The following is a 16,275-nucleotide window of genomic DNA, read 5'->3' on the forward strand; positions in this document are numbered from 1 at the left end:
CTATTGGATTTAGGAGGAGGAGGAATTGAAAATTCCGGTCTAGGAGAGTCAGGTATTTTGTCGTAGAGCGTGCCGGACTGAGTATAAACTAAGTCCAAATACTGTGCACGAGCGATAACTTGCTCCTCTGTTACGACTCCCCCCTTGGCCACATCTTCCGTTATAGCAGGAAGTAACGACTTTATAAACCATTCAGCTAACAGCTGATCGGGAACGTATGTTTTCACCATCCTACGACGATGACGCCACTCATGTATATGATCAGATATATGGGTGGCAGTTGTCTACTTGAAGTTGGTTAATATTTCTGTTCCTGTTTCATACCTTATTGGTAATCGAAAATGGGTTAAGAAATTCGTGGCTAAGGAGCTGAAATTGTCGAAAGAGGCTCTTGGCAATTCAATATACCATTTAGCCGCTGGACCTGTCAATGTCCTGTGAAAGAGGCGAAGCCTTATCGAATCATCGTTTAGAGTGTTCGATGAACACCATAGATGAAAAGTCATCACGTGATTCGATGGGTCTTCACCTGGATTTCCATTGAATTTAGGAATGTCAGATGGAAGTTTATGAGGAATCACTGGCCACCAAGGGGAATAAGCAATCGGATCGTTGGTTAACCGGTGTAAATCGGGTAACTCTAAAGTCGCCACGAATGGTAACTGTTGATTCAGGTTAGGCGAAGCATAACCAGGGTACGATGGAATCGCTTGAGCAGTGGGCCTTTGCATACCAGCATAATTTAACTGATGTTGGTATGACTGATACGGTTGGTGGACTTGACCACTGTAAAGTGGTTGGTTTTGACCGTTTTGGATATACGGTTGTCCACTGTTCGTAAAGATCTGCTGCTCAGAACCTTGGTATACTTGCTGGAATTGTGGTTGTTGGTATTGCACTAGCCACGGTTGTGAAGCCATGTTCTGTTGTGCTATGCTAACCATTGGACCAAGGTGTGGGGTAATTGTACCCGTTTGGACCTGTGTCACCCCACCAGTTGGCGATTGTGGTTGTGACCCATGTTCAAGGGGCTGTTGCACTACAACCTGGGAAATCTGAGGTTGACATGCAACAGGCATCACTTGAACTTGTGACACTGTTACAATAGCCGGTGTGGTTGGGATGTTCGTCATAAGTACACACTGTTGCATAGAATATACAATCCTTGGTTGTTGAGGTAGCATAGGTACCCAACTACTTGATGCAATTCCAGTATAACCTGAATACTGTTGTGAACTCTCGTATGGGTACCCTCCCGGAGGGGGTAATGAAAGGGCATACTGCCCCCCATACGGTAGCAATCCGGAACTCAAGGGGATTGATTGTCCTTGGGGACTGGATTGCCCAAATTGACCTCCAAATGGATCAATTTGGCGAGTCTAAACATAAGAGTTGCCGGATATTACCCCGGATGAACAAACTGGAACAGACCATACTGTCGAAATAGTCCCTTGGTGGACTCCTTCTAGCGGTTGTGAGCTAGTTGGGACAGATGGTATGCCGGCAAACATTGTTGGAGTGACGGCAGGGGCTTCTGCTGTCGCTGTGTCATTTGACACAGTCCTAGATGATGACGGTTGTTCAGACATCTTAAGTCTATCCAATAGATTGCCTAGCGATTCTACAGGAACCTCCACTTGTGGTGGATTAATTTCTGATGAAGGAAATAGAGTGACCCCGACTCCAAAATGGGTTGGAGTACTTGCTTGCGGATCCTCTGCAATTTCCTCTATCGCAATCAAACCCGGTGGAAGAGGAATACCGTCAGGTCCGTAAAATATTTCTGGTGCCGAAGAAGAAGTTGTTTCGACAGCGACAGTTGTTTGAGGAACAAAATTCTCTGGACCGGTTACAGATGGAACTGGTTCAGTTATACAAGTATTTGCCCCCAGACTAGGATCAGTATTACTGTCCTTTTGTGGCTGTTGAACTTCTTCTATAGAGGCAGGGTTTCCAGAAATGTTTGGAGTAATCGGAACCTCAGATGTAGTTGGAACACTTGTTCTAACTTTTATAGGAGATTTTGAACCGGTTAAATGAGTTCGCTTTGTCCATACTGTTTTCAATTCCGGAGACAAAGACGGTTGACTCGTAAGCCTCCGCGAACAACGGGGTTTCAATTGACTTTCTTCCACGATTGCGGATTACTCGATCAACCAAAATATTAAAAGGGGAAATTTGTGTTTCCGAACTGAATGAATATTATTAGACGCTTTTAGACACAACTTGCTTTTTCAATTTTAAAGAGTCGAGAAAAAGCTAAAGATGACTCTAGTCTCCTTCGATGTTTTAACGAGCCCGAAGTGACAAATGCTCGGATGGACTTTTTCAGTTATAGAGTTTGAAAAAGGCCAAAAGAAACTACTCTGGAGTTCTAGGAAGAGGGTGTGCCAAACTTTTCGCAAAACCACAGAATATGTTTTACGGTACGGGTGGTCGATCTTCGTGAATGCTATGTTCACTGCATTGCGATCAGTAGGGCGGCCGACACGGCTTCCTAAGGATAAAAGATATATGCCTATAGGGGTCTCCCAATATATACGCGACGGTACGTGGGAGCACGAGTCCGTACTAGTGCCACCGACTCTCAGGAGGAATCACCCACCTTCTTCGAGATCGACAGTCACTACGTTTAACGACGTTGGAACACGTCTCTACCTAGACCTCTACGATGAGCGTCATGTTGCAAAGCGTTGTTATGTAAATTCAGTTTATTTTAGGTTTATCTTTTTAAAGTTTGCCTTTCAAGGTTCACCACGAGATGTATGATACAAATTCCTAAATGCAGTCTAAAGATGAGAAGCAAGCTTTTTCAATCTTTTCAACTTATGAAAATCTTAACTACTGAGGGAAAAGAAAGACATCATCTTTTCACACAGATCATAGAGCACACACTAATGCACTTTTTCCTAAATCAACATGCAAACTGTCAAAATGCACATGCACAATGCAGGTATTTCTTTTCTCTTTCTTAATGTTGATGTACTACAAAAAGAAAGCTGTTGTATAACTTTGAATTCAATTTCAAGTGAAAGCAAACAAGCTTTTGTCCAAAATCAAAAGACACCTTAAGATTTACTTGTTTGAACACTAGAAACACATAAATTCAAACCATATGACGAAAGCAAAAGCTCAATCAGCTATGAACAGCAAACAAACTAACTCTTAAGATCAGAACGACACTTATCACAGGTCTAGATATAAGAGGCCACAGCAAGACTAGTTCACTTTCGTTATGGCAAGCTGCAAATGATGTAAGAAATACACAAAGAACAAATACAGTTTCTTTATACAACCGAGGCGGAATAGTGGCAAAGAAAGGTTGTTTCAGATAGGTACATTGACTGATAACAGGCTGCAAAAACAGGGATGAAAACAGGGCAACAGAAAGCAGAGAACCCCAGTTGCAAAAGGCAACACTGGTTCAGAGCAGGTAGAACACTGTCAGTTTGACATTCAGCGCAGGTAGCCCCTTCGGGACCTGCGATGAAATGCAGACTGCCTTCACAGTGCCTACAATGAAGAGACAAACTCTCGTTTTTCTCAGGTTCTGGGTCACAGATTGCTCAAAAATCAATAGTTTTTGGCCAAATCAAAGCTACCAATCAAGTACACACTAAAGGATGATTCAAAGGAGGATGAAAAGCTATCACTAAGAGCTATTCGGAGTCCTTGTGGATCAGCTCTTCAAATCATAAACATGCCCAGAAACTGAGCTAGAGTAGCTGCCCTCTACTTTGCATTTGAAAGATCCAAATGCAGTTCGATTCGGTACTCCCTGTGTTTAGGAAATGAATAGCAAAAACACAAACAACCAATAAGATACGATCCCCAGCGGAGTCGCCAATTTGTTGTTGGGAAAAGTATCCAATATGGAATGACCCTATCCCACTCTAAGGGTGATAGTTCCTTAGCAACAATCAAAGCAAAGCTATCTGAGATTACTTCTTTATGAGATGTAAAAGAGGGGAGAAAGAGATCCACTAACCGATGTCTTTCGCTAATGATTGATCCAATCTTCTCTCCTTGCTGCTTGCCCCTAGCTCCTTGCTCTTTCACTGGCCCAGCTACACCAAGATCCTGCAAAATGGAAAGAGAGGGAAACTACAAGAAGCATACATTCATAATTGATTCAAGGATTAGAATAAATCAAATACACAAGTATAACAATACATCATTAAGACACATGCATATAGAAGAACCTCAAATGCTTTATTAATGGAAGAAGTAAGGTTCAGGAAGTGATACAACCATAAGAGGCCCAATCCAGCATCACCTTCCCAGCAGAAAGAAATCTCCTCTTCACCTCCTTCAAAGCAAATCACCCAATAGTTCTAAACTCAAACCAACAGCAATTCTTTACATTCACAAGATTCCAGCCTCCCTAGACCTCATGAGAGAGATCTATATATAGGAGTTTTGGAGAAAGGATGAGTCAGCTTGAGGCTGGCATGAAGCTGACTAGTGTCCTCTCCCACTTCAGTTCTTCTTCAGTTCTTGATTCCACTTGGAGGTTCTTGCTTCCACTTGGAGATCTAGAACCTCTTACTCATCACCAGTCGAATTCCCTGATCCAAGTGTCATTTTGGAAGCTTCCTGGGCATTGACACCTTGAGGAATGACTGTGCCACATGTCCAAACTCGCCCAGCGCAGGTAGCCTTCTTTGCAGTTGACATTCAACGCAGGTAGACAGTGGAGCAGTTGACATTCAGCGTAGATGCTCAGTGGAGCAGTTGACATGATCCAGAATTGCCTTGTTTTTGAGTGTTTTCAGGTGGAGAACTTTTATTCAGTGTTGTGGTTTGCTGACCTTGTTCCTCTAGGGGTAGGAACAACATGTTTAGGGACTTTGGATCCCTTAGATTATGGACATTTCATGCTTCATGCTGTAAGGCACAAAAATGTCTATAACAAGTCCTGGATCAAAAGGGTTTGCCAAGTCCTGTAGTAGATAATGATCGTTTGATGAGGCACAAGGACTATGTACACAAATTAAATACATTTTCTCTCACTCAAGCTAGTGCATCTTCAAGTACTTCAACAGAAAAATCACTTCCATCTGGCCAGTCCCTTTATGACAGCCTGGAAAATCTTTTTTACATAGAGCATGAGGTGAAGCATCTGTTCACCATCCCACCTAATTTCTTCAGGTACATAGAGACTGACGAGACTTTAAGGGAGCTGAAAAGACATAAAATACCAAGACCAGAGTGGTGGAAAAGCATGTTAGAAATCTTGTAAATTCATCTTTGGTCAAGTGCAAAATGGTGCACCATTTATTACAATGCGCAGAGCAGAAATAAATCACAGTCCTATGGATCAAACCGTATCACATCAGCGTTAAAGTAAGTCCGGCCAAAGCAGGAAAATCAGCACAGAGGATTAGGAGAATACATATGGGAACCACTTGCAGCACCTACCTCTAGTACTTCTCATAAAGGTGGATCAACCAGCACAGCACGAATTTATTGCATCTATTTATTGTATTCCTGTTTTCGAGACTGTCTGTCTCTATCTGAGTAAAAGAAACATTAATTGTCAACAGATATTTATTTCTATCAGATATTTGCATAATATCTTAACATTTTTGTATAAATACCCCCCAGACGAAGTATTTGGAGTTGGTTTATGGTGGATGTTCATAGCTGTGACTGTAATACTAAGCAATTTTGGAATAAAAAGGTTGTTGGAACCATTTTGTCTTGCTTTCTGGATGAAGAATTGATGCTAAGGACCATGTTGCAGAATTCTTGAATCATTTCATGGATCAATAAGTCCCTTCTAACTTGTGTTTTACAGTTTCTGTGTTTATTATATCATCTATGTTTCATGATCTAAATAATAGAGAAAAAGAATAACTCATAATTTGCTTGTTTGCACTCTGCATTCAATCTCTGTTATTATAAATGTTTTCTTCGGAACTAGCATAAACAATGAATTCTTAATTGCTCCTGTATCCCTTGGTTCTTTCATCTTGAATATTAGCTGAGGAATTCTTAATTTCTCCTTGGCAGTAATCATCCATTTTCCCTCTACCAACATGATGAAGGATTCTTAGCTGCCCTTCACCCATTGACTCCATTCCATCAGATTTCAGCCTATAAATTGTTCCATATTTGAGTACCTTGCCTTGTGATAAATCCTCTTATAAGAAACTTAACCCAGGAAGCCATCCTTCTTTGAATCCATCATGCACAATGGACTGAAATGTTTCAGTTTTGCCTCACTGTTCTATTAAGTCCCCATCATTCCAACCAAAATTTAAACAAAACCCTTGCACTTCATAACTAGCCTAATACACCTCAAAACAAAGCTAAATTATAAAGAGAGAGCCCTCTCTGGATGCAGATTGGCTAGAATCTGTGTCTAAAAGATTGGTCTATGGTTACCTCGGCCGTATTCCCTTTCTTACAACTTTTGGGAACAACCTGAGTGATAACATCATTGGCGACTCCACTGGGGATCGAACAATTATTTGTTATTGCTGTTTATTTTTTAAAGCTACAGATGGAGCCTGAAGTTAGCCAGGTAGCCTTTGAAACTGCTTTCTCTATGCAATTTCAGGAGTAAATAAAAGCTGCTTCAGTCTATCTCCAATCTAGTTTTAGGCTTTGAACAGTTGTCTCAAATACAGTTCCATGTTTCAATAGATCTTTAGGAAAATTCATAACTCCCATATTTAAAACTTCCTAGAAAGACACTGTCAAAAGTTGTATCCTTCAAATATTTCAAGAAAAACCAAAAATATATTCAGAAGCTGGCTCCAAAGAAGAAAATCTATTACACTAGATCAAATCCAGATCCAAATCCCCTACCTATGCTTCAAAATCCTAATCTGATTCCTAAGCACTTTAGAAGCCAGCAGAACCTTACCCAATCTGAGCTTGTTGCTGCAAAAGCATCAGTCCTTTTTTCCATTACTGTTGCTTCTCCTAGTTCACCATCAGCACTTCAAACCATCTTTTCCACTCCACCATCCACAGCACATATTTCAACTAGTATCCCTGCTCTTCCAGTTGTTACATTTATCTCTGTTAATATGGAAAACCGATATGCTCCCCTGCAATTACCTGCAAATCCAGGGGCTATGCCTCAAGATTATCAAAGCAAAATCACCTATTTTGATGGTACTGGCACTTACACAGCTCAACAACACACCAATAAAATGATGGATTATTTTGAGAACTATGAGATTGATGATGATGATGTAAGAATGAAAGTTTTGTCCAAATCTTTACTGGAGATGTTAGAGCCTATTTTAGAGCACTCCCTGCAAACACTATCAATGATCCTGAAGCTCTTTATCATAATTTCTTGAACAAATGGGAAAATAGAAAAGATCCTATACACATTTTATCAGAATATGAAAACTTAAAGAGAGGTCCACAGGAAACCGTTCAAGATTACTGCACCAGATTTAACAATGTATACAGCGCTATTCCTCATAATCTTAGGCCTCCACCAGATTTGGCCTTGATTAAATTTGTGTTTGACTCTGACATGGCATACCAGCTTATGGAAAGAGCTCCTCAAAGCCTAGAAGACATGCAGAGTATAGCTGTCAGTGTTGAGGCCAACCTGATTTCTAAGCGAGCTCGGGCTAGAGCTGAAAGGAGGATACCCATCAAAGAAGAACCTTCTACATTTGAGCAGAAATTAGATGCTATCATTAAAGGAATGGACATACTTGGTGATAGGGTAGAAACAATTGAGAGAAAGTCCCCTTGGGATGGTCAACCAAGCAACACTGCAAGAAACCCAAATTTCAGAAAAAATCTGAATCCCAATACTAGAACCTATATCAACACCAATTTCAACTATCCATTGTTGTGGGAAAACAATCCATAAACCAAGTTTTTCACCGAAAGCCTGTTGCCCTAACTCATGATACCGATCAAAACGTTTTCCTGGAATCATCTCATGCATCTCAACCATCTGCCAAAGTGTATATAGGGTAATTACCCATGATAGGACAAGCACTACAACACCCGGGCCCCATCCTAAGCTTGCCATCGTAGAGGGCAAACCAAGTACTCCAGCGCCCACCATGGTAGAGACATTGCGGAATGTTGAGTACCACCACTTGGCATGACGAGATGTTGTAATTGGCAGCCATTCATCATTAGATACTCCCTTTGGTGCCATTTTCATGATCCTATTTGGCAAAAGAACCGTCATCCACTGCGTTCTCAGACATCATGGCTGATCTTAAAAGAAATCTTCGTCTGCAAGGGGATTTCAAATTTCTACCAAAACTTATACAGCAGCAGACTTCTGCTTTGAGCTCTACTCAATCCTAACTCAATTAGGGCTTTATCCAAACTGAGAGCAATTTTAAAGCTCTGACCTACGGCAGCTGGAAGCTGTCAAAGGGAGCTTCCAAGAATTTTATTCCGCGCAGCATAGACCCAGTTTTATAGCAATATAATCCATCGCAGTTTTGCTAACAGGGTTTTCCGCGCTATCCATTCATGCTTTTGAGCCATTTAGATGGACCAAGCTTATGCCACAGGGACTGTGGCTTCCCTATACATCACATTTGAGTTGATCCATGCGATTTCAGGCGTTTTGAGGTAAGTTTTAGCAACTTCGGGCTCTCTGACTGTATGCACCGCGTGGGAGGCCCAATGCGCCACGCCCGTGTAATTTTACACTGGATGGTCGTGCCCAGTGCGCTGCGTAGCCCATGTGCACCGCGCCATTCACCCTATGCGCCGCGACTCCTTCCAGCTTCACAACTTCAACATTCAAATATGAAATTCACTTTTCCACCGCTTGACTCGGCTTTCCAACGATCTCTTTGGGGTACTAACGATGTTTCAAACAATGAAAAACACGACTATAAATCAGAGCAAATTACGTGAAAGACATCCTTAGCTTGCCAGCACTCTTAAATCATGAAACTCTTCAAATATTCTGGGCCTCTTTTTGCTTGTTCCTGTAATTTCTTGAACCATCGATCTAGTATATCAGTAGGCACTACCAATTTATTATTATCCGTGGTACAAAATGACTGCATGAAATTGAATAGATTTCCCCCCACCTTCATTGATAGTTGTTCTATGTGTTGCTGGTGGCTGACATTAAGAACAGGAATAGCATTCAGGTCTTCAATGTATACCCCAATCTTCACTGTAAGCGGAACAGAATCAGAAGTGAGCTGCATTTGACCCCCTGGCCCTGGCCAGCATAGAGAAAGGACAGCTGAAGGACAAGCACGATATACTGCACCACAGTACTTCAACTCAGAACCTGGAGCCTGAACATATACAGCCAGAACTTTTCCGGTGGCAAAGAGAACTCATTCAAAATAAAAACGTGCATCTCCTTTATTTGATCATATGCTTCACCCACAAAAGTATTCATATCCAATATCCAATTGAAGGAATCTATCTGAGTGAGACATGACGAATCCATTGGAAAGCTCTGGTTTGGAAAAACTATTCTGAACATGTTTATTTTTTTTTTCTAATCTTTCCTTTGATTCAAATATCCATTTCAATCATGGATCTGAATGTCCACTCCACTCACTGATTTCAAATGCCCACTTCAATCTCTGAGCGCGCACCCCCTTATTTTGGCATTTTTGCAGGGATGTTGGCATTGAACTTTTAGCAAAGGAGGCCCAGAGTCTACAAGTGAAGAACTTCATGGTGGAAAGATACATCTTATTACAAAAACTGAATTCGACAATTTCTTATTCAAAACAGAGTTTTGAACAAGAAATGTCCTCAAATGTCTTTGATGATGAGCTTTTGAATTGGGAACCTCTTTGAAAACCATCCTCATGGCCTACGAGCATTATTCGACATGTTTGAAGACCAACCACTAGACCTAGACTCTGAAAATAACTCTTTTTGACCAAAATGGCATTTGATGGCTACAAATGATGAGGAATGAACCTTGGTGAATCTGATTCTGACAGAGGACTGACAAGACTGAGTCTAACATTGGGTCCAATTGGGATGGCAGCTGTCGCTCCGCGGAGGTGCCAAGAACATCAGATCTCTGGGAGAGCTAGACAATGCCTTCGCCCATTCAGCTATGGAGTCTATTTCGACAAACAACACAGGACTCTGACTTATTTATGAAACTGAAATGACCAAGAAATTGACTCAAACTTGACTCAATGCGAACTGAAATGACTGAAAAACTTGGCTCTATGCAAAAGGAAATGACTCATGACTGACTTAACTAAAATAAGAACTAACAAAACTTATTCAATGGCAGCAGTCCATCAAGATTCAAGGGTTTCAAACCATGATGATAGCCACCTATGTACTAATGCAATATGTACAATCATGTGTAATGTGTCTTCCAATGTAACCAATCAAGTATATGCCTCCTTGATTGATTCTCTCGATCAGATCTTCCGGTCAACAACAGATACTGGTAACTGGGCCTCCAAAAACATAATTGACCATGATCTCCTTCATCACTGAATACTGCAATAATGACCTTCACTGCTGACTGTAATAGATTTTCCATTGGATCATGAAAAACATGAAGATTTACCTCCTGCTAAGGAAACAAGGTGTTTTTTTTCTTTTGATTCTGATCTTCCTTCATAATGTACTTCAGAAAAAATATGTTCCTGGTCCTCAAAAAATTCTCAGCAAGCAGATGAGCGGATTTCCTCTTCAAAGAAAACTTCAAAATATATGAGGAAGATTCTTAAAGACAATCCTGAATGTTCTGCTCTTCGGTAGCCGGAATGTATTTTAGGTCACCTTCATATGATATGACAGCCAGATTGTCTTGTTGTTTATGAGCAGACTGGATTACTTCTTTATGAATACTGTGTTCTGATGACATGAGAACATTTGGATCCAAAACTCTGTCTTCTTCTATGGACAGATCCGAAACGACACTTTTTCTTTCATCACTTTCAGCCATATGGAATTCTTCAGCCTGTTGATTTTGATCCTACTGCAAAGTTTCCTATAAGAGTTATGTAGGCTTCTGAAACGGATTTTCATACAACGCTTCCATGATTTCTTCGTCCATAAAATTATTATCCTCATAGTATTTTTCAAGGCTCTCAATAAAACCATAAGCATGCTTGCAACAATCCTGAACTAAATTTAATGATGGATAAGATTCTTTCTACTTCTCAAAGAATATTGAATGAAAATCCTTTAGACAATAAATGGAAGCAGGTGGCAAACTTTCATACCAAGATCGGGCTTCGTCTTCCAGAGTAGCCATAAACATTTTCATCAAACATTCTTTAGGAAAATCGATATTTAATTTATGCACGTGAATGTGAAATTTCACCAGATGAAGAGCAGCATCATTACATTTCACATTTCTGAACACAGGCAAATCCTTTGACCAATCTACCTTGGGCATTTTATTTGTAAAACCTGGGATGTGATCTCGGCTCATGGGAGCGTATCTTCTTGCAATCCGATCCATCTTGAAAATCTTGCCGCTACTGATTCCTCTGCTGTGGAGTCACCATGAAGGATTGATTGTTGGATTCTTCAGTGAATGGAGTCGCCAGGTGAATGATTTCAGCTGTCTTCTTATGTCTGATCGTTGTTCAACATCAACAATCAGCTTTGAACTTGAGATATTTACTAGGGAAAAACAATCTTCAAGCAAACCATTTTCGTCCCCAGTGGAGTCGCCACTATGTTAGCGCTCGAATCTGCCTCAGGCTAAAGGAAGGCAGGTTCAAGGCAACATCAAACCAAGCTCAGCCTCATAGCTAGCCCTACGAGGACAGGAGAGGGCTCTCTCCGGGTCTATCTCGATAAAATGATCAATAGAGTCCGAGATGACTTACAATGGGAACTGATTTTAGGCTAGTAAATGAATTTGAATGAGGGATATTTGATTTAATGACTAAGTTGCTGGGCTATATGGGACAAGGACAGCATGAGCAGAGATTTAACCAAAGGCGCAGGATATTTCATAAGGCGAGATAAGCATGAGGTTTTAGCAATCGAATTGAATTTAAATGGGGTGAAAAGACTGTTAAAGAAAGCTGAAAAGGGCATTAATGTATGAATCCTTTCCAGGCAGAAGAAAACACATAAAGGTTGAACACTTCCTCAAGGCAGAGCAATGACTGAATTCTACCTTTCTCACTTAAAATTATTCAGCTGGAAATGATCATGAATGAACTGCAAAACATCACAGGATACATATGAAACGGAGAGAAAAAACGCATGCCAAAACTCATACTGCAAGAATCTTATAAATCAGAGTTGCACCATTTAATTATTTCTCTGTCAAAACTGTACAGCGATAGTGCCGAGTTCTTTCTTCCCACACTTTTCCTCAGAACTCAGAACCAAACCCCCCCTTTTTTTAAAAGAGTTTCCATACAATAAATAAATTTCAATATGGGAAAGTCGATCGACCCAAAGTGGGGATCGTTTAAACATTATTAACAGAAGGTGAAAGGCCAACCGCCTGTAAAGGAACAACGTTTCATTTGTTTGTTGATAACCTATGAGAATGTGGAACCTTCCATTTGCCATTTAATAAAAACCAATTTTTTATAATCAGCATCCAGATGTCTAGTTTCACAAGCATATCTCCCAACGTGTCCTGAGAGCATTCCATAACCGCTGTATGCTTATTTCCATTCTCTCTGCTGTGATAAATATTTTGTTTTAAATCGAGGCTTTCGGTCTTCACCTGCCACTTTACATTTACCTTTTGAATCTGGGTCGATCTTTCACTGCTAACCTATTCTTATTCTTGCTCCTATCTTTTGACTCTATTTTCTTTGGCATTTTATCCCCTGAAATTTCAGGTGCACCGGTGACATCTGCTTGGGTTGCAGTCTTTTTGCTTCACGGGCTTCCAACGATTTGAATTCTCTCTCCATCATATGGATGCATTACACTTCAGTCATCTTAGCAATTTGATGCGGGCATCACAATGGTGAATGAATTTTCGTTGTTGGCCAATTATAACAACACTCTGCAGTTTGGATTAATATGGCTTTAGTTGGAGCATCAAGAGGTCTGTGGCTACATTTTTCGTGCGCCGGATATTTGAGACTTATTTCCTTACTATTATTTACTTATACTTCTGGGTTCTGTACTGGACGTGGAGTTTCATCGCTTTCAAAAAAGGTTTTTTAGAGGGGGAGACCTGTTGTTCCTCGTCCTCCCTTACTGTAAAATATGTGTCCAGCGAATTAAAGAAAGTTGCCCCTGCTCCGCTTTCATTGTCTCCAATTATTCAAAGAGAATCTTTCATTTGGTTCTATGCAACCAAAGTTCCAAAACAGTTGTGCAATCACAACTTCCATGCAAAAATGGATCAGGCTTAGAACAAATCTGAAACAGAAGGAATATTAAAAATTGAGTTTCAGTGGCAGTCCATCATTAAAGAGACTAATCCCAGTAGCGCGAACTCTGCTTTTAATTTCTCTACTGCTTTCAAAGAAAGGCTTCCGCTTCGTTTAATGCGACCAAAGTTCCAAAATTGCTTTCGATTCCGGAAAATGACTCTCCCAGCATTTTCAGCTCCTCTTGGGTTCTTGTGATCCGTTTCTTCGTCTTCTTGCTTATTGTTGTCACCCTCTTCTTCTTGAATGTTGTTTTCATTACTGCAGGTGCTGCAGCTAGTCATCATGCCTCCCTCTTCTTCATTTTGTTTTTGTTGTTTCTCATGTACACCCTGATATTGTTCCTCAACATTTTTTTGGTGTTGATGGTGGCCTTCTTATCAGTACATCCACTCGTCTTTGTCTTCGCAATGCAATTTTGTCCAGCAATGAGGTTGTCGAAACGTAATTCTTAAATATATCTAGAATTTCTTCGCCCTTCTCCTTTTCGACCCGCTGAGCATCTCGACTATAAATAATTGATCGGCCCTCATTGCTTTCTAGGGTAATATGGAGGAATTCTCTGAATGGAACATCTTTTATTATGTGCCATTTCACAGGAAATTTGTCTCTCCACTCCCATAATTCTGATGTCGCTCCTAAATCTACAGGCCCAACCATTTCGGCCACCCCACAAAAATTACCGCTTCTGTTCACCGAAAATAGTAAGAATATGGGACAATTGGAACTAGAAGCACTGGATATAGTAACTCATTGGACCTTTTTCTCGAGAGAGGCATCCTCAGTGTATGCGGCATTTAAATTTTGGTTTCCATTGTAAGTGCTTGTCCCCACTCCATGTCTAATACTGCTAACAACGTGCTCCTTACTGTAAGATTTGATAACAAAAAACTTTGCATTGGCATATCGAGTGACAAATTCTGGAAGGTTGTAGTCATCCCAGAAAACTAAATCCCCACTCCCACAACTTTCACTTTGGGAACTTTTCCTTTGCATTAATTCAAGTCTCCCTGGTTGCGGTTGTTGCAATCGTTGCTGTTGACGTTGCGGCTGTGGTGCTGCTTGTTGAGATTGATAAGCACCAGGGTGGCCATGATGATTATTAGTATGGCCCTGGTTCTTGCCATCTTGATTTAAATTCACAACCACGTTTATGGATGGAGCTTGTGGTGGTGGCAGAACGTATGAAAAGGAACCTTCATGAGGGTATCCTGCGTAGAATTGTTCTGGATAACCATACTGATATCCATATCCATATGGGAATCCTTGTTGTGTCACCATCGGTGGGTGTGTCACCATCACCATATTGGTGTTTGTGCTAGTACTATGATTTGAACTCGTTCCAACATTACTGTTAATACCATTACTTCTCCCTTTAAACATACACAACACAAATATGAGGTCTAAAAACTGATTCCATGGAGATTTTTCGGTGCCATCGTCTTTTACGAGATATTTCTGATCATCAGATTTGCCAAGAATTGTTGCAAATAAAATCAAGACTGTCGCAAAAGAAATAATGGACAGTGCCAATGATAGTGCTATAGTTGCAGTGCACTTACCCTCCTCTGTATATTTGATGGTTGCTACTGATGCTGGGAAGAAAGTAAGTTTTTGGGGCTAGAGAAAATCTTCCAAAGAACCCAAACAGACTCCCAAAGGAAGGAAATGATAAGCCAACGAAGCAAGCTAGGGCGACATAGCTTGAGCGAGCAACCAAACGAAGTGGAATCCCTGGAGTAAAATGAAGTTTCTTGACCAGCATTGTTTCCATCATATCAAATACTGGCACTGCATGAATTTGATAGCTTCCAATCACATGGACTACAACCATCATATTGATCGTTGCAATAAGCCATGTGGGCTTTCCAACTGTATCGAGAATATCGTCGGCAACAGAATTTCCAAAGGCCCAATAGCCTAATAATGCGGTTGGAGAATAACAGAGAGCAACTGCGATATATGCAACGGTAACTCCTCAATACATAGGGATCTTGGATGGCTCCCCTGGCTTTGAAGGAATAGTAGCTAAGACGACATTATGTCCTGCATAAACAAAGGCAACGCCTCCCAAGGCATTGAACACATTAAAGACAACATCCTTAGTTGATTTGTTTGGAATACCATAGTCCACATTTGGTAATGGTCTTTCATGAGCAGAGGATGCCCAAGCAATTGTAGAGTAGCTTAGAAACATGACCGCTGGCGGTCAACAAAATTCCAACCACTGAATTGAAATTAGGCAGCTGTGATAGCAAAAAATGGACTGAACCAAAAATAGCAATGAAGACAAACTGTTTTATACTTTTACAACAGTGAGACTATTTTATACTTGTACAACATAGACAAACAAGATCATGAAATCGCTTCAGTGATTTCCCCCCAGTAACCATGTAGACCATATCAACACCAATTTCAACTATCCATTGTTGTGGGACAACAATCCATAAACCAAGTTTTTCACCGAAAGCCTGTTGCCCCAACTCATGATACCGATCAAAACGTTTTCCTGGAATCATCTCATGCATATCAACCATCTGCCAAAGTGTATATAGGGTAATTACCCATGATAGGACAAGCACTACAACACCTGGACCCCATCCTAAGCTTACCATCGCAAAGGGAAAACCGAGTACTCCAGCGCCCACCATCGCAGAGACATTGTGGAATGTTGAGTACCACCACTTGGCATGATGAGATGCTGTAATTGGCAGCCAGTCATCGTTAGATACTCCCTTTGGTGCCATTTGCATGATCATGTTCGGCAAAAGAACCATCATCCACTGCATTCTCGGACATCATGGCCAATCTTAAAAGGGATCTTCGTCTGCAAGGGGATTTCAAATTTCTACCAAAACTTATACAGTAGCAGATTTCTGCTTTGAGCTCTACTCAATCCTAACTCAATTAACTCTTTATCCAAACTGCGAGCAATTTTAAAGCTCTGACCTACGGCAGCTGG

At 40.8% G+C, this 16,275-nt stretch overlaps 2 pseudogenes; both read right to left on the reverse strand.

Annotated features, from left to right (window-relative positions):
• Nucleotides 1–8,891: 8,891 nt before the first annotated feature.
• LOC149247874 (uncharacterized) lies at nt 8,892–9,454 on the reverse strand (annotated as a pseudogene).
• Nucleotides 9,455–14,871: 5,417 nt separating this feature from the next.
• Nucleotides 14,872–15,964, reverse strand: LOC149247875 (lysine histidine transporter 1 pseudogene; annotated as a pseudogene).
• Nucleotides 15,965–16,275: the final 311 nt, after the last annotated feature.

This window comes from Pinus tabuliformis, chromosome 7 (genome assembly GCF_031772625.1).
Source record: "Pinus tabuliformis cultivar Carrire ecotype Pingquan chromosome 7, CPIR1, whole genome shotgun sequence".
Classification (NCBI taxonomy): domain Eukaryota; kingdom Viridiplantae; phylum Streptophyta; class Pinopsida; order Pinales; family Pinaceae; genus Pinus; species Pinus tabuliformis.